This window comes from Aethina tumida, chromosome 1 (genome assembly GCF_024364675.1).
Source record: "Aethina tumida isolate Nest 87 chromosome 1, icAetTumi1.1, whole genome shotgun sequence".
Lineage (NCBI taxonomy): Eukaryota > Metazoa > Arthropoda > Insecta > Coleoptera > Nitidulidae > Aethina > Aethina tumida.
The window spans coordinates 1,087,269-1,106,934 of NC_065435.1; the positions used below are offsets into that span (position 1 = coordinate 1,087,269).

The 19,666-nt window shown below is 29.4% G+C and overlaps 1 protein-coding gene across 3 annotated transcripts in view; it reads right to left on the reverse strand.

The window, feature by feature from the left end:
• Window positions 1-19,666, reverse strand: part of LOC109594709 (plasma membrane calcium-transporting ATPase 1) — a 105,858-nt gene that overhangs the window by 79,196 nt on the left and 6,996 nt on the right. The window contains exon 1 of one of the 3 annotated variants that reach the window (XM_049969515.1): window positions 6,396-6,447. The exons of the other annotated variants lie outside the window; for them this stretch is intronic. The gene's annotated coding sequence lies outside the window, so the exon portion shown is untranslated. Of the gene's footprint in view, window positions 1-6,395; window positions 6,448-19,666 lie in introns of those variants that run through there. 3 annotated transcript variants of the gene reach the window in all.

Consider the following 19,666-nt stretch of genomic DNA (forward strand, 5'->3'; position numbering starts at 1 on the left):
AAATATTCAAGTTCCGTCCGAACAACACGATACACGGGCATATCGTGTATTATACACACATGAAATTTTCATTATTAATGAAATATTCACCCGACAAGAAAAACAAGGTTGGTTCATAATAATTTTTCATCCCCATCAGCACACATAAAATTTATTGACGTAACGTACGGGATCTATTAAAAGATGACCCAGATACATTTTTAGAATAATTTTAAATTCAGCTGTTGCAAATTAAAATGGCATATTAATAAAGAAAAAAATCAGTGAGCAACACACGAACAAACTTACATACATATGGTACACGTGGAGTGAAAATTACAAAAGCCAGTAACGTAACATAAAGTAATGAAAATACAAAAGGTTTCAATATGACATTCTAATAATAGCAAAACGATACCACTGTCTGCTGTTATTTATAATTCTTATAGTAAGATATTCAAGTTATTATTAAATGCGAGCTGTGACAATGCCGTAACGAATACAATACATGTTAAAAATTGTTCAGAAAAACATCCAACACTAAATCAATTCATCTACCAACACGAGTGTGGGGAATATTACATTTTCACCCCTTTCATACCAACCAACATCAATAGCTTGTCTGTTTTAAATCAACTGATTTTGCGTATGTAATTGCAGTAAACAACTTTGAAATTTGCCTCTTTTTGATTTCAAAACCTTCTAATAAGGTAATTTAAAGTCCTTGTTATTTATGTTCCGTATAATTTTCTATTTAATGATATATTCATGAAGTATTGATCTTTCTTTGATATTCATTAGCAGTGTTTAGTTACAGTTTGCATACGGAACATGCATAAAACAGTACGGTGTGAATAATTTTACTTAAAAAGTTGCTTACGTTATATTATTATTATATTATTATTAAATTTTTCTTACTTAAATTTCAGGCAATTTGCCTACATTTGAAACTATTTCAAATTTACTCAAAATAACATTTATAAACCATTTTTTTATTAACTAAATACTTCATTTTATATTTATATTTGTCAATTTCACTAAATTTGTCTTTTCAATTTTAACACATAATTTAACTAATAGTAACATTTATTATTTTATTTACTGAATAAAGTAATAAAATACTTTATTTATTACATTACATTTATATATGACAATTTCAATCTTATCATTTTAGTAAATCTCATAATTAAAAAAACAAAAAAAAAATTATTAATTACAATTATTTAATTTAATAATTATTTTACTTAATAATGATGTAAAAAATACTAATTATTTTAAATTAATTTTTACTTATTTATTAATTTAAATTTGTGTTTTGTATATTATATTTTCAATTTATATTCATTTAAAAATCATTTTATTTCTTAAAAGAAGTGCCACAATATTTTCCTTGACGTATAGTTTTATCTTAATTTTAAATAATGTATCTGTATTTATAATACTAAAAGTCTTAAAATAAAACAATTTATTCTTTCGTACTGGTGGAAAATATTGGATTTGGATATATTTGAAACCACCTTAATTTCATAAAGCACATAAAGATTTCCGAGTTAAAAAAGCCCCACATAAAAATGATTTACCTTAATCCAAATCTTCATTATTTACTTGTAATAAGTCTCCGTCCTTTAATCAGGCCTCTGCGGGCTTCAAAGCTTCAAGTTTGATCACTGAGAGAGCGAAAAAAAAAAAAAAAAACTGATTGCATTTTTGCCCGAGTAAATAGAAGTAAAAAATCAGGACATTTTCGTTGATGGTAATTATGTGGCGAGCAAATAAGGAGAGACGGGAAGAAAAAAAAGCAACGGGAATTCGAAATTAAAAACATTAGTTACGTCCCCGAATTTAATTTTCTTTTTCCTTAATTGAAATAGAGGACTAATATCGTACAAAAGATTATTCAAGTGAATGGCTTAATGAATTTGAAGAATGCTCGGTGTCACCGCCCGGACCGGCGGCATAAAATTTTACAGAAAACAAATAATACGGAGATCCGGCGGCCGATAACTCGCCCCGAAATTATTCGGGGTGTGTGTTGCACGAATAACAACAGACTGTATCAATAAATTAATGACGATGTTGCTCTAAAATATAATTAACGCGGCCACGATATCTATCAAATTTGACTGTTTAATTATGCATGAAAGACCCATTAATAAATTGTCCCACCATGTTTGCCAATGTTTATTTTTAATGAGAAATTCCTATGGGCTCCAATCTAAATTGAATGATTCAAGTGTTAATAAATTGAAGGGTTGTTAATAAAAGCGTTCGCAATTTTAAAATGTTCTGTAAAAAATTGCCGTTGCCTTTCCTCGGCGAATCAATACAAGCAATTTTCGACCAGGCATATTTTACTTCGTTCCTCATTATTTATTTGCAACCCCTTTAATATTTGAACGTGGCATGTGGAAGACTACAACAAACTGGATCATGCTTCCGTACTTTTTTTAAAAACCCCAAGTTATTTATATTCAAAAAATCACTGCCATTATTTTAATTTGCCTTAAGAATGTTAATGGTTCAATTACACACATTACGTTAATGTCCACGTCACGCAACGAAGAGAGCAATAAATCTTGGCAAAGGCAAAACACAAACGAATCTAAATTAAAGCATTGTAAATTGCATATTTACACGACTTTGTTGTCTACTATTTAATATGACGCTGGTAGTTTTACAAAGAAATTTCATTACCTCAGACGCACTGAAATTAAATTCATTCATAATACAAAGGTAAACAAAACACAAGGTGGCTCATCTAAAACGTACCGCGAGGCATTGCCGGCTTTTCAAACGAACGAAATTCAAAAACACGTCAAACAAACAAGCAAAACATGCAACCCCCTAACTGAGGGTGTCGTCATACAAATTTTTTAAATGTGACATGGCAGAAACGTTAAATATAACTCAGAGTGATGTTTCGAAGATTTTGTGAACGTCGATGCAAGTCCACGAAAAACCACTCACAAGATAAACAAAATTATAAAAAGGCTCGCCCTCAAAGAGACTCGCAAAACATCAAGGCAAATCACGGAGGAAAAATGGAACACTGCCCCTGATGAAATTAATTTAATTTGTTTGTGTAGAACATTTTTGAGACGGCCAGTGGGACAACGATACCATTTTAAACACCACATTCCTACGGTTAAACTAAAAGAATTTGGTTTCTATGAAAGACTCTTCAGCAATGAGACTGCTTTCTGAAAGAAGACATGTGAACAGGGCAGATGGGCAATTTTGTTTCCCGATGAAAGTCGATTCCAATTATTTAAATCTGACGGCATTTCATGGGTGAGAAGACCAATTAATGAAAGGTATAATCTCAATTACACCATTGTGAAAAATGGTGGAGGAACAGTTATGGTTTGGGGAGGTTTGGCATGGACCCACTGGTTAAGATAGACGGTGTAATGGTCGTATTGTTGTTATAACATTTTTATGAAGACAAATGTAAATTTCCAAAGTTGCTCTACATGTTGTGCGATAGTTTGTAAGGAATTAAAAGCCATTTTTAATCATTTAACCACACCTTCCATTTGAAATAAATTGGGGGATGGCGTCCCCATTTAGGGGGTTGAGAGTTTTGTTTTGCTTTTTGCGTCCCTCTGAGAAACAAACTTGACGTGTACATATTCATAAGCCACCCTGTATGTGGTGTATAACTGGTAGGTCATAATTAATTATATACTGGTTGAAGGTAGTTCAACACTACAGGAAATGGAATCTCTAAAATTAACTTTAACAGTAACAACCCCGATAACAGTACTTTGATGTCCTATTAAACAATATGTATACATTTATATCCATGTCACGCAACGAACAAAGTAATAAATCTTGTCAAAAGCAAAACACAAATGAATCTGAATTAAAGTAAATTGCGAAATGGAACTGAGGACCCTCATATTTATACGAATGTTATCTGATAATGTTCCGCATGACTGTTTGTACAATGGTCATAAGTGTGCTTGATATTTCCCACTTTATTATCAGATCTCCTCTTAATTATTAAGTTTCATTTGGTTTAAAACGTTGGATGCGTCACATTTTGCGGTGGTCTCCTTGTCCGTGTCCGTGTCCGTAATGCCGAACTTCCAAATGGCTGTTTAGTTTCAAAGCTCCTCGAAACCTTCAAACAACATAGTTTCGGGAATATGTAAGATAATGTAGTTCCGGTTAAGCATTTTTCTAACGTGCACAATAAATCTAAGCAACAACAAGGATTTAAATAAAACTAATATCACAATTATGTGATTTGCTGATAAAACGGTTAACTATCGAAATATCGATGCTAATGATTTTGTAACAATTGCACTTTATTTTAGTTTTTTAATTGTTGTAATCTCACACGTAAGTTATTGATAAAATTGATCAATTTCAGATTAGAACTGAATAAAACTTTATACGTCATAAAATACACTGTTCCAAGAAATTAACGTACAACCTGTAATTTCGTAAATATTTTTTTCTTTTTAAGTAAATAGTACATTGTTTGTATTATCTTTGAAGCACCTTCGAATATGTTTAGTTTTTTTGTTATTTCAAATATATTTATATATATATATATTCTTGAATGTAACTTTGTTGGGATTAATGCTATAGTCTAGCCAGCTTGCAGTTCGGACTTTAACCCAATATAACATAGCTGGGACATTATTGGGAGACCATCCTAACTGTTCAAAGAACTTAGAGGATGTAGAACGTCTTCTCGAAATTTGGAGAATTTGGACCAAAATAAAATTTGAACCCAGATTTTGAGTATGAACACTACTATTCGTAGTAGAGGGGGAAATATACCATTTTAAAGACAAATTTGTATTTTTTTTTAAACCGTCAAATTTTGTTAATTTTTAATTTTTTTAGAAAAACTATATTTTTTAAGATTTTCTGTAACAATCATGAGAGTGTTTTCAGAAAATATTAATGATTATTGTATGGTGAGTTAATTTCTGGGAACAGTGTAAGGACTTATAAATAAATCCCCATATGTAAGTAGCAAGTTATCTAATAAAAATTGTAGGTTTAATTATATAAAAAGCATTCACCGCCCTTTTAGCTAATAATTCGCAAATACAGCATAATTTGAGGACGCCTTAAGGGCGTTTTACGTCACCCTTTTGATGTAATCATATACTAGATATCGATTGTCTTTTGTATTCAGATATTATAGAACACTCCTTTTCAAATATCCCTAATAACGTGTTTGCCGACATCAACTTCGTTAACTCCCTCCTTTCTTTCTTTCTATTTTTTTTTGCCGTCTAAAATTATCGTAGGTCAACAACATTTAATCTAATGTTGCGGTGATTTGGTTAGAAAAGTTTTGCGCGACCGAACCAAAAGTATTTTTATGTTTATTTACAATCCATAATTATAGAAGCGATGAAACGTGTTTCCTTCTAAAATATAGCCGGTGCTGATTTTTCAATTTGTCTATTGTAGCATTTCTTCCACTGTAATAAATCATGGAAGTTTAAACGTTAATTTGCTTGGAGCTTTGCGCTTTCAAACTTTATAGTTTCGTGTCGTTCTTTGATTTTGATGTTAATAATTTACCTGCGTAAACTTTTCGTGAACTTTAAAAGGGACTTTGCCGTGGCACTTTATGAATTTTAACGCCGCGATGAAGTGTATAAAAAATGAATAGATATAATTTAATCCACGTTGCTGATACAAACTTATTTGTGTTTATTCGAAGTGATCTAATTGAATTAACCCACATGTGCGTTATTGACTGGCTCTGAGTTTGCTCATGGCAATAATTGTGGTTGATTTGTATTAATTAAAGGACTAAATGTTGAAAAAAAAAAAACGTGATGCAATAAAATTCAATAAATCGAAATAAAAATATTAATAAGTGAATGAATTATTTGAAGGCATTGAGTTAATCGACGTAGCCGATAAAGATTTCTGGCATCATAACTTATTAACAGTTATCGAGCTTCCCGAATGGACTTCCGCTAACCTTCACCTATTACTTTCAAATGAGATGAGCCTTATTTTCGTTTTTACGGAACATATTGTGGCATGCACATGTATTTTTCGTGTGTGTGTGTGTGTGTGTGTGCTCGATAATCTAATTATAAAACCGGTGGCCAGTTCACACAAAATGTGGCTATTTTCGAAAATTGATAATTTATGTAACTGACTAAACACAATAAAAATACTGTGTAAATTGTTCTTATGTTTAATGCTTAGTTTTATGCGTGCTTTTATCTTTACACGTGCTCGTTAACCTATTTTATTTTAAACGCGGGATCAGTTTCATAAATGGATGGCAAATTTTATAAATTCGTTTTACTCACCGACAGTTTAGTCAATATACATTGATAACACTCACCTGTAACAAAGTAAACATTATTATTTGCCATGTAAATATGCATTGTTAATTTTCAAAAACAATCCTAGTTAATATTTACTTTTTGCGATTTTTTTACTTTTCAAATTTGACCAATTTTCGAAGGAACCAACTGAATTATAGAAAACAGACCACAGTATAAATTATTTTATAAGGTATACCGCACAATGTCTTAAGTGGAGATAAGATTTCTGGTTAAAACTGTATAAAATTGCTTTTATTGAGTCGTTGTTATCATTAACCATTTTTATCAGTATAATAATGAAAGTCAATAAGTAAACATGTGTCTAAGGAGTCCTATCATATTGCAAATAATTTATTACATTATAATTTATTTCCAACTGTAAAAATTATTAGTATCCAATTTTAAATTTATTGTTTTCACATTTTTTTCCAGCTTGATGTATGTTTTTTTTTTATTGGAGTAGTAGCAAGCAAGCATTTTAAAAATTTATTTAGGGTTCATTATATTAAAAATAATCTGGCAATTATTACTTTTAATATGACAAAATATGTTTTAAAAGCTTTAAAATTTTTAATGTTTTTATTAAATAATAGATATTAGAAATTTTTATTATATTGTTTTAATAGAATTCTAATTCCAAAAATATAATTCGAATTAAAAAATTACAAAATAACATTTTTTAGGTTCTTAAAAAATATTTTTATATTAATCTATTAGAATCTGTATTAGAAATATTTACAGTTATTTTATATTATTTTTTGTTTTAAAATGTGTAAATCATCATTTATATGTTTTAGAAAAATATTGTTTTTGTTATAATAATGATGATTGATTGAAGTTTTTTGATTAAACATAAATAACACAAAATTATATTATTTTTATTTATGTTGTGTTGTGTTATTCTCTTCTAATATCAATCAATATTTTATAAATTTGGATTGGATGCATTATATTGGAAGTAATAGTTTTTTTATCGTTTAATTTAGCAATTATTATATAACATGTTTTAAAAACTCTATATTTAAAAGTGTTATTTAACAAATAATTATTACTACAACAAAAATAAATTCAAAACCGGCTTCAGTAAATAAAATACTGTACAAGTATGTCACCGATCGATTGACGTGGGTTTCTTAGTAACAAATTTGAATATGTAGCTACTTAAAGCTGAGATTAAGTCAAGCATAAATATTCCGACATAAATCTGGTAAACGTACAAGGGTGCATAATAAGAAAACAAATGATGCAGTCATTTCAGCCCTATTTTCCAAATATAAAAAACATACACGAACAAATTGAACGTGGAGCAGACACGGGATATTTTCCGTTCCTGATGAGGAATGTTATCCCCAAGGCAAAATCCAGTTCCTTATTTTACTAAGGGATGTTTAACATGGAAACATCTAAAGAAAGTTACGTTTCCCTTGATAATATTCCATCTGATTTCCTCTTCGATTAATCTAAAACGTGACGCAATAAAACTTATCGTATCATTCATATCATCGGAGATTATATACTTATATATTTTAAGTATTTTTAGTAAACCACATGGCTTTGTTTTGTTTAAAATTCTAACATATTCACATATAATTATTGTAGTGCAACACTTTATATAAATTCTAAAATAAACCGTTTCCATTGTCACATTTCTTCAGCTGTGTAGTTTCAGTCGTCAAAGAAGATTTATTTAGAAAAATGAACCGAGCTCAGTTGAGTGCATTTTATAAGTTGATACAAACGGTTTTCCACGATGGAACTATCCATGCCCAGTAAACCGTGCTAATTTAGACACTGTCACCCCCTTTTTTTGGTGTCTCTTTTTATAGTTGAAAAGGAAGTTGTTAATATGAAGTAAACGATGATAACGTGGCAGAAACATATTTATTGGACAGCTAGGAAATTTAATAAAAGTCGAGACTGGATGTAATTACTTTTGCCAATTAGCCGAGCTTTTAAAACTACATATACCAATTAACTTTGATTATACGACCTGCGTTTTTAAACGCATAAATACATTTATTACACGTAAGTCAGCCCCACGGAAAATTAATTGTGCATTCGCCGAGTTGCTTTTTGCCATTTTCATTGAAATTTGACCACGAAGTGAGCAGGAATTGGATTTGGCCTGTGGCTAGAGCAAATTTTCCCCCCTCGCAATCAAAATATTAGCATTACTTTTAATCATAAAGTCATTTGGCCGCGTGCTTTCATCAAAATGAATAATTTCATCGACACAATAAAAAAATACTAATAGATATTAACGATCCCTCAAACCTTAAAAGCCTTTTACACTACGGTTTTTTTCCCGTTAGATTGGCTTGTCCATAAAGTTTTTAGGACAAGTTTTCTTCTATATCATTTCTAGTCGGGGTTGACGCCGTTTTTATGATCAATCATAATTTCGATGTTGTCATCTCAAGCAATGTATGAGGGAATCATAAATAATTGACAAACAGTATGTTTTGCTCCGCTCTTTTCTTTGACCTGATTTGCTTTTACGATTCTCCCTTGAATTTATTTATACGTCAGTATAATAAAGTCTTTGTTTTATACGGAGCCATAATTAATTGACAGACCTTATGTAAACAACCGGCGCATCCACCATTTTTATAAAACTTTTACACTCCGTCTTTTGAAGTGGATCATTTTAAATCTAAAATCAATAAATATATTTCCAATAAATTAATGTATATTTTAATAAACAATGTAGGCTCCTGAATAAATTTTAAAAAATGCATCAACAATATAACTTTTGAGCTAGTAATAAACCAAATTCCTACTGGGTCAGTCCACCCTTGCTCTACGAACAGCTTCCACCCTACTTGGTCTACTCAACATTACACATGACCAAATACAGCTATTCGAGTGATATAATGTGTACTTAGACTCTTATGTGAACAAACAATTACGCCATTCGACTGCAGTCTATCGACAGTGATCATTGGTCCATACTCTGTGAGTAACCCTGTTAACAGAGATTGTTGAAAACGTCTTCTGGCTCTGAGACCAGCTTCATGCAAACTTTTTCTAATGGTATACAGACTTACAGTGTTTCCGTGATACATATAGAAGCAAAATCTTCAGAAGAAAGTCTTCTTTAAGACATTTTATGAGAAGGTGAGCTTTTTGAAATAAAAATTGTTATTTATATTAAATATAAATCAAAATAAATTTAAAATACTGAAGAAGCTCCAAATATTCAAATTACAGTAAGGACCAGTATTGAAAATATTTTAAAATCTATTCAATCTAAAAAAATTCAAATTATCCACTTCAAAAGTGTAAATTCAACGAGTTACACGACGCAATTAAAAAAATACATTAGTAAATGCACAAACGTAAGTGAGTAATTAAAATAAAAATGCGACATATGTTGAGGAGAATGTATTGATCTGAAACGTAGACATTACATGTGTACGAGTATATTTCTTTTTATGTAGGCGCCGAGAATTCTGCCACAAATGTAGGGCATAAACTTTTACATTATTACTTGTCGTTTAGGATGGACCAAAAACTGAATAATCGTAGATCACTTTGACAAATGCTAATTGCAATAAATTTTATAAAGATTAACGATTCTCCTGGCGATAAATCACTGAAAATTTAATTGCTGAAAATACATTTTATGCAGCAGCACAAAAGAACTTGAGTTTATCGTGGATTATCATCGAAAATAACAATGGATTATTTAATGGAAATGGTAAAAGTAACTTCTATATTTGTTTTGTTCTTGAAATAATTTTATCCATTTCTAAGGAATTAGACTAGGGACTTATTAATATTTTATTTAATTAGCTTTTGCTTAATGTCACCGATTTCCATGTTAATGGTTCTTGAAAATAGCTTTATCTGAAAAACAATTCTTGCACGAGTTTACAAGTTTCAGTGATTTATTTTTTCACAATAAATAAACGTGTAAAAGCGTCTTCATCAATCAATTTTGTCAATTTTAACTGGATGTTGCAGATGACTAAGGTGGATAAAAAGAGACTCATGTTCTATGCACACTTTTATTACATGAATCATTTCAATTCCCACGCAACAGAATTGATTAAAACAAATAATCGGTAAACATCAGCTTTGCAAAACTAAATTAAATACTAATTATAAAGGTATAGATAACAGGTTCGTACAATACCCATGACACTATTGTTTAAATTTGTCGTAATTAGGTATGGCAATACCTGCACACTATCGAACAACGTGAATCGCATAGAATCATGTGCCATAAACATGTTTACATGATGTCCAATTTGTCTTAGCTAACTTACCAGTTCTAAATTAATTAACTCACCTGCAACAAACAGTTTAATTAATTCGCCGATACGGACGGACATTTATTTAAAAAATCAGGACAATTCGATTCGGGTTATTGATTTTACAAATGTACAAATCAACTTATATGTCGCGCACAAATACATTATGTTGTCTAATTGTCAAATTAATATGATTATCGTAATTACATTTCAATTACTAAGTTCATTTATAAAGCGGAAACAGAAAATGATAGATCGATACAAATTATAATGAAAAACTAATAATATATTCTACATGAATTAATAATAAAGTTTAAAACCAAAATATATTACCAACGATTTATTCGAAATGAAATAAATTGTCATATTGAATAAAATAAATATATCCTATTCTGATCACGTTTTATACTATTATTACTTTTAAAATAACAAAACATCCACCCAATTAATATTCAACAGTCAATTACGTGATCAAAAGGCTATTGCACAAAAAATTATTATGTTCACAAACTTTTCACCAACTTTTACATATTATTTATGTATGTTGTTCCAGTTTTAGAATTATAAAAGATTTATTTTTAACAATTGAACACATTAACAAAATATAAAAGGTGTTTCTAAAATGGTCAAAATTTGGAGCCAATAACCAATAACCTAATAATGAAGAAAACCTAAATAAAATTTAAAAAAATAAATTTATTATTTATGTGAATGAAATTTATGTTTAATTGATAAAAAAATATATAGTAAATGATTATTTTGTTCTTTAATTATCAAAAATATTCAAAAGTGTATGGAAATTACTGCGATAATCCAAATTTATCAAGAGCACTTTTTTCTTTTAAACTGTGTGAATAATATGAAAAGCTTAATAGTTTTAAAAAATATGCAGTGGCGTAGTAAATAGGACGAATAAAATAGGGGAATCCCCAGAATCTATGCTACTGTATCTACTGTATATAACGGAAAAAATGTGTTTTAGGATAATACATACAAAATTTAAACATTATTGAACCAAAGGATACGAAAATATGAGAAAAAAAACCAAGCAATAATGAAAAAAATATTTAAATTTTCTTCATTATTGTATGTTTTAGTTGTTTTGACCACCTTGTATATAGTTTATTAAATGGAATAATTTTATGAATCCGTAAGTTTATTATATATTTTGTTGATAAATATATAGTATAACTAGGCAACCACGAAAACAATGTAAACTTGGTTGCCACGCAAAAATATAATTTTATCTGTTTATTTTTATTTTTATTAGAAAAAATTTCCCGCAGCCAAAAAAAAAAATGTAAAAAATTTATTTCCGATTTATTTTATTGTTTAGCTTAACATTTTCCACCGGTTTATAAATAATTATTTAAAGAATTAGTTCACAGTCTAGAACATAAAATGAAAAATTACTAAAATTTCCTGCAAGACTCCCCCCTCTTTTGGTACATTTACAAAAGGTTTGAAGTCTGTCCACACAGACAGCCACACATTTGCTTATCAAATTGTGTCCGCTAATGGATAACAAAGATTCCCCGCATTTATATAACAAGAGTGGACGGTAATATTGCGAGATATTAGCGGGATAGTTGGTCGCCCACGTGAATGCTGGTAGAATGCGACAGTTGGCATAGAATTATATTTAGAATTGAAGCCAATATATACACATGTGCTCATGTTATGACACAATAAAATTTCCTTATATAAAAAAAAACGTGCCTCAATGTCAGGTGGGTTTCTATTAAAGTTTTATTGCGTTCGGTTGTTTGAAGGTTCGGGAAGGGTTTTTGTTTGTCCTCGATAAAAGTATTTTTCCTATCATCGTAAATATTTTTTTGGAATTGCGGCTGTAAAGTTTTTTAATTGGGCCATTCGCTAGATACCTGTGGTATGTACAGGGTGTTCCAAATTGACTGTCTGTGGTTGGTACGAGAAAGTGACTTTTTAACAGATTTAATAAAAATATAATAAAATTAAAGCAAACATTTTTTTTATTTTAACAAACTTCGTTGATATTTCATTTGGCCGCATGCTCATTTGCACATATGCGTTCGCACTGCCATCTATCCGACAGCAGCCATACAGAAACAGGCAGTAAAGGTTTATATATTAATTTTTTCCAATACTTTGATTTAAACATTTAAGAATTAATTGAATTGTTAAAAGTAAAATTTTAATATATTCATACAAAATACAGATTTCATGTTTATTATAGAAACAAAATATTTATATGTCATAAATTGAAACACTCTGTATTTTATGTAATTATATGGGAATTTAATTGAATTAATATTTTAGTTTAAACTTGCTTATTTATTATTTATAAACTGATCAATATTTACAAGTACGGTAATAAAATATATTTCACATTATCAAAATAAAATATTTATAAACAAATATGAAAATGGGTTCAAATTTAAGGTAGAATTTGAGCTAAAATAATATTTATTATTGTTACTTTTACCTTTTTTAGTATTATTATTAGGTTATAGTCAATCAATAGCTGCCATATTCCAACAATACTTGTGTAGTTATTTTTGGATATAAATTAATTTCAGGACATTGACATGAGAAGGTGATTTGCTATAATTCGCATTGTAATATATATGTTTTATAGAATAAAATTTGATTTCTTGATTGAAGTTAGTGTAATATTTAAGATTGTGTTAACGTAAAAAAATATATAGAAAAGCATCAGATTTCACCAATATATTATTTGTTATTCATTAGCACAATCAATATATCGTTACAAATTATCGATATGCAGTAATTTGATACAGTCTACATTAAATATAAATCCACAATTAAAGCATAATTAATTTATAGAAAATGTTTCATTTTAACAAACATTTAGGTAATATTTAACCTGGATACATGCGCACTTACACACATGCGTTCACACCTCCATCTATCCGACAATAGCCATACAGAAACAAATAGTACAGGTTTCTGTATTAATTTTCAGATATTTTCACTTAAATTTAAGTTTCAAGGTTAAATTAATCGAAATGTCACTTAATTAAAATTGCAGATCTACTCAGAATCATTGATTAAGATTTTAATACTTTTTCACTCATATTTTTTTATATTTTCTTGTCAAATTAGTGTTTATTGGTGGAACAACTATGGTTTTATCATCAATATCCTAATGATAAGTCACTCACTTAGTGGTTAAACTTTATTTAACAACATTTGTTGATGTTACCAAAATAGATGCGGTCAGTTTCGTAATATTTATTTAAATTATTTAATTGGCTGTTAAAACTGAAATTCGTGTTTACCGCACTTTCGTTTCATTACATGTCATAATTGAACAAACCAATAAATTGTGAGGCTTCACTAAAATTATTTCCCCAAGAAAAATAAATATTGTGCTTTCAGACTGTTTGTTCTACATGTATATTTGCTTGTTTGATCTAATAATACAATGAAACAGATTAGTCATGCCGCAAACGAGAAAACTATCGCATTGCACAAAAGAAAAAACAAAAAACAAAAAACAAAAAAGGTGATTTTAATTTAAAGCAAGCAAGCAAGCAATCAAGTATTTGCTGCGGGGTGGACGGATCTGTTCGCGCAATTACCAATTTCCCTTAAACCGGGGGCTACGCAAATGCGATACTCGAACTGCACACAGAATTTAAGCGACGATGGAATTTGCATTCGCCATAAAATCTTGATCTCCCTCCTCTGAACAATTCCGACTCGGTTTTAGTGCGTCTGCTGTTTGCAAATCATTAAACATTAATGCCCTTTTAAAATTATTGGTCACGGGCTAATTTTTTATTGGTTCAGGTCGAATTACTTTAAAGATTATCCGGGGATCTCTCGTTTTTTTTTCTCGTGCCTTAAATGGAATTTATTAAATGGATTCGTTGACTCCTCGGAAAGTTGAAAAAATTCGGTTGGGTGGATGTGCTTATTAGAATTTGGTCGTTATTATCTGTTGAAGTTTGGAAAATGTGTACAACGTACAAGTTATAAAAGTTCCCTCTTTAATACGCTTAACGTTACTGTATTTCATCTTCTAGTACCAATATTTTTAGTGCGGCAAAGCTCCCACGGGTCATATTCTATATAACGAGATCGTATTGAAGAAACTTGGATAACTTATAATGACATTTAAATGTACTGTTTGCCGTGAGATGTGAAGTGTGCATTAAAAATTAATTTTTTACACGTTTTTATTGACATCGATACGAAACAATTATTAGACGGTGTGTATTTTTTTCTTTGATTGATTGATGCAGCAGAAAAACAATGTGGGTTGGAGTCTAGACCAATAAATACAGATATCCGATAACAATGTTTTTAAGATTGCAGTGCCAACATAAACACTAATCATTGACATTTGATGGAAAATTTGGATAAAACAGGATTTAATTTGATCAAATATAATCACAGTGACGCAACCATTGGGAGTGTATGAAATTATTACGAAAATAATCGAGTTATCAAGAATGTGTATTTATCATGTATGACATGCTGCTAAAATACACTACTTTTCAAAAATTATTTTTTGAAATCTATAAAATATCTATATAAATAGATAGATATGTAAATGATATGACAATCAATATTTTTATTATGTTATTTGTGTTTAACGAACGGATTTTGTCATTTTCGAGTTATTAAGATATTCGAGTAATCGAAGTTTGAGTTAACAAGTAAATTTTACATATAATTTTCACCCTAGACGTCATTAACAACCAATTTACTTCGATATTTAACCTGGGTACATGCGCCCTTACACATATGCGTTCACACTGCCATCTATCAGACAATAGCTATATAGAAACAAGTAATAATAGGTTTCTGTATTATTTTTCTTACAATATTTTGAATAAAATTTAAGTTTCAAGGTCAAATTTATCGAAATATTGCTTATTAAAATTGCAAATCTACTCAGTATTATTGATTAAGATTTTGATTTTTTTTTCAAATTCAATTGAAATTTAACAGTTAAGAGTAGAATTCTAAAGAATATTTAATATTTTCATATTTTACACATTAAACTTTATTATTGTGATTTGTGAGAATAATTCTCAAACAAATTTTCAATGGTAAGATACGTTATTATTAATTTTATTTATTTTAATATTTGGTAGATTTAAAAAATACTATTTTTCAAAAATTTCACAGAGGATCTTTTTAAATAAAAATTTTTTCAATAAATTTCTAAGAAACTTGGTGAATTAATTTTGTTACTTGCTGGAGCAATTTGTTTAATTCATTCAGGAGATTACACTGTTTATTAAAACTTATTTTGATAATTTATTTGTTGCAATTTGTATTCTATCTGTTGGAATAATTCAGATTACCCACTTCAAAGACGCCAAGTGTATTATGGCGACAAATTGAATTGAAATATTATATTAGAGGCATAAAAATTATATATTGTTATACTCACAAATGAACCTCATTTAGGTTTACTTCTGTTGTTTTTCTATTAACTCTATAAAGAGAACATCAGAGAACATTGAGTAGTGTTTAGATTAACCTATATATAATCCACGACATAAACACACACTATTCAAAGTTCTATTTACGAGAAGGTTGTGTAAAATCTGTTTGTTCTAAATTTAGCACCAGGTTAATATAAGTGAAACATCTAATTAAATGTAAATATATGTATATATACACGTATAAATTGAATTTTGAACACACTACAGGCAGTAGACTGTAATTTTAATAATTTTTAACTAAAATATCCGGAATAAATGTGAAAGATTTATTCAGTTTCAGAAATTTGACTTTCAACAGATAATCAAAAACACTTAGATAGGTTTTTAACAGGAGGCAGAACAAAGGAATTGTGCCATATTGTACTTAAATCGTCTGTAAAGATACAAATTGACACTAAAAATTTGCACATTTTAAAAGAGCTTACGAGCTTTGACGTTTCAATCCCGTCGAAATACATAATTTATCAAAAAAAAAAACGACTACATATTTGCATCAAGATTGAAATTCAACCCATCCGGATTTGCAACAAATAGTGGAATAATTTGAGCGGACCAAAACGAAAACGTAATTATGTCGACGTCGTGTGACACGTGCTTGAATCGGAGGCCCCGAATTAAAAAAAAATGACTTTATTCCTTCGTGTTCCGCTGCACAGATTAATTATCAAAGCTCTTCAAATTTCAGGTGGAACGCCGAGGTTGCGGAACCCACCTCGTGGCCGTATCACGTGAGCTCTTTCAAAATCGATATTTCAAAAGTGTTTAAATGCAACCTTGAAATTAGTAATAAAAATGAAAAAAACTCCCGGGAGTTTAAACGGCACGAAAACTTCCAATTAATAACGTTCGAAGACGCGAAAATGCGAGAATGCATTTAAACCGCCCCAGTTTGCATGGCTTTCGGAATTATGGGGATATATTTTTTTTTTTTTCTCTTTTCGCGTTCACAAAATTAAACACTTCGCTCATGTTCTCTATGTAAATTTCATTTTGAGTTGGCGCGTATCGTCTTTTTATTTTTAGTTCAATGTTATGTAGGTATTATTTTTGAATAGTATCACTGTGACTTAATAAATATTAACGGTAATAATGTGGAGCAATTTTTGCCGACAGTTCGATGGGTGGAAATAATTGAGAAAGTGCAAACATCGATAGCCGATAGCACGAGCTCCAGAATGATATCGATTACCCTCCCGATTCATATTTCATGCACCTAAACAATAATCCGGTGTACCGAATATGTTTGTTATTTATTTATAGTTTCGAGTGTTTTCCAGTAAACAATTCATGAAAATTAGCGCACCGCTTCACTAATAGACGTGCAAACATAGTTTATTGCATTAAAATGCGGACGTAAATTATTTCGAATGGTAAATTGAAATTGCACGGATTTATGGTGCATTAGTTTTAAGAAACTTTTACAGGAAAATCATTTATTTAGCTCCGCCTGAATATTTTATTAAAAATATCCGAATACGGAGAGGGAACTGCGTTGTTTCTGAACTAATCCAATTAAACTCGAGTGGCGTGTGTTGATTTCCTTATTGAAATTCTGGAAAATGTTAATAATGTCACTGTTCAACAGTAAGTTTAATTATGTATTTGGGCAACTCTACTAAGTACATAAAACTAATGGATCCGTGCCTCTATAATTGAATTATCGATCATTTTCGTGACGCCTAAGGAACAAAAAGGGTTTAATGAATAGTTAATGAATCGTGGCCAAGATAGAATAACTAACCTAGACAACTAGGACACCTTTATATCATTACACTATTTCTTAATCATTAGTTTAAAAGACACTAATTATAAATATGGGCAATGGTCTAATAAATGTACAGTTCCGAATTAAAATATTCGTAATTTATCTATAGAAATTTGTTTATTTTAACAAACATTTAGGTTTTATTTAATTGGGCGCATGCGTTCTTACGCATATGCGTTCGTGCTGCCATCTCTCCGACAATAGCCATATAGAAACAGGTAATACAGGTTTTTACATTAATTTCTTCATAATATTTTGATTTTTTATTTTTGTCAAATTATTTTCGTTATTTATCGCCTTTTGCAGTATTATTATTGAGATCATTCAATCATTAGCTGCCATGTGTCGATAATATGATGAAGCTATTGTTAGACACAAATTAATTTCAAAACATTAACATGGGATGTGTAATAATATATAATTCGCTTTGTAATTTGTATGCTAAATAGAATAACCAACGTATTTAAGCTTCACCATTATTATTTGTACACTACACGTCATAAAATGTTATAGACTTGTACAATGGTCTAGTACACCTCGACAATAAATATAACTACAAAATTAAAATTAGTTACTTTTCTATAGAAAATTTTTCAGCTTAGCATATATTAGGTAATATTTAAATTGAGAACTTGCGCACTGGTATATATGTCTTCGTACTGCCATCTATCCGACAATGGACATACAGAAACAGGTAATACAGGCTTCTATATTGAATTTTTATATTTTTATTTAAATATGTTTTTAGATTGAGTCAATCGAAACATTCCTATTTTTTGTCAAATTAGTGTTAATTGAACAGTTAAATGTAAAATACATACAAGTTCACAAGTACGATAATCTAATTTAATTGATATTAACAAAATTAAATAGTTATTGATAAGTGTGAAAAATACGTTGAAATAAAAGGTGAAACCTAAGATAAAATAATAAATATTATCATTATTTTTTCAGTATTATTATTGGAATTATTCAATCAATAGCTGCCATATGTTGATAATACTTTGTAGCTATTTTTAGATATAAATTAATTTCAGAACATTGACATGGCAATGTGATAATTCGCGTTGTAATTTATGTTATTTATGAAATAAAATTTGTGTGTGTGTTAAACTACCAGAAAAAGATTTTTGAAAGGCACCTACGAATTTAACTTCATCATTACATTAATTAATACGTGTTCAAATTAAAGCATAAATTAATTTTCTATTGAAAATTTTGAATATAATAAAATTAGGTGATTTTTAACTTGAGAACATGCGCACTTGTACTTGTGCGTTCGCACTGCCATCTGTCCGACAATAGCTATACAGACTTGACCAATATACTTATATATTAATTTGCTTAATTTTATTTTAAATGTGTTTTAATATTAACGTTCCTATTTTTATTGTCATATGGTGTTAATTGAATTGTTAAGAGCAAAATTTTAAAGGTGTATATAATATTTTCATATCCTAAATATACATTTCAATTTTATTATAGAAACAAAATATTTACATGTTACAAATGAAAGATCCTGTATCTATTAAATAAGTTGATTTTATGTAGTTTTATGGGAATTTAATTGGCTAAATATTTTAGTTTAAAGTTGCTTATTTAAAATTTATAAACTGATGCATGTTCACAAGTACGATAATCTAATTTAATTCATATTACCAAACCGAAATTTTATTGACAAGTGTGAAAAATACGTTGAAATTGAAGGTGAAACTTGAGTTAAAATAATACATATTACCTTTAGTTGTCGCCTTTTTCAGTATTATTATTGGGATTATTCAATCAATAGCTGCCTTATGCCGATAATACTTGTGTAGCTATTTTTGGATATAAATTAATTTCGGGGCATTGACATGTGAAGGTGATTTAATATTATTCGGT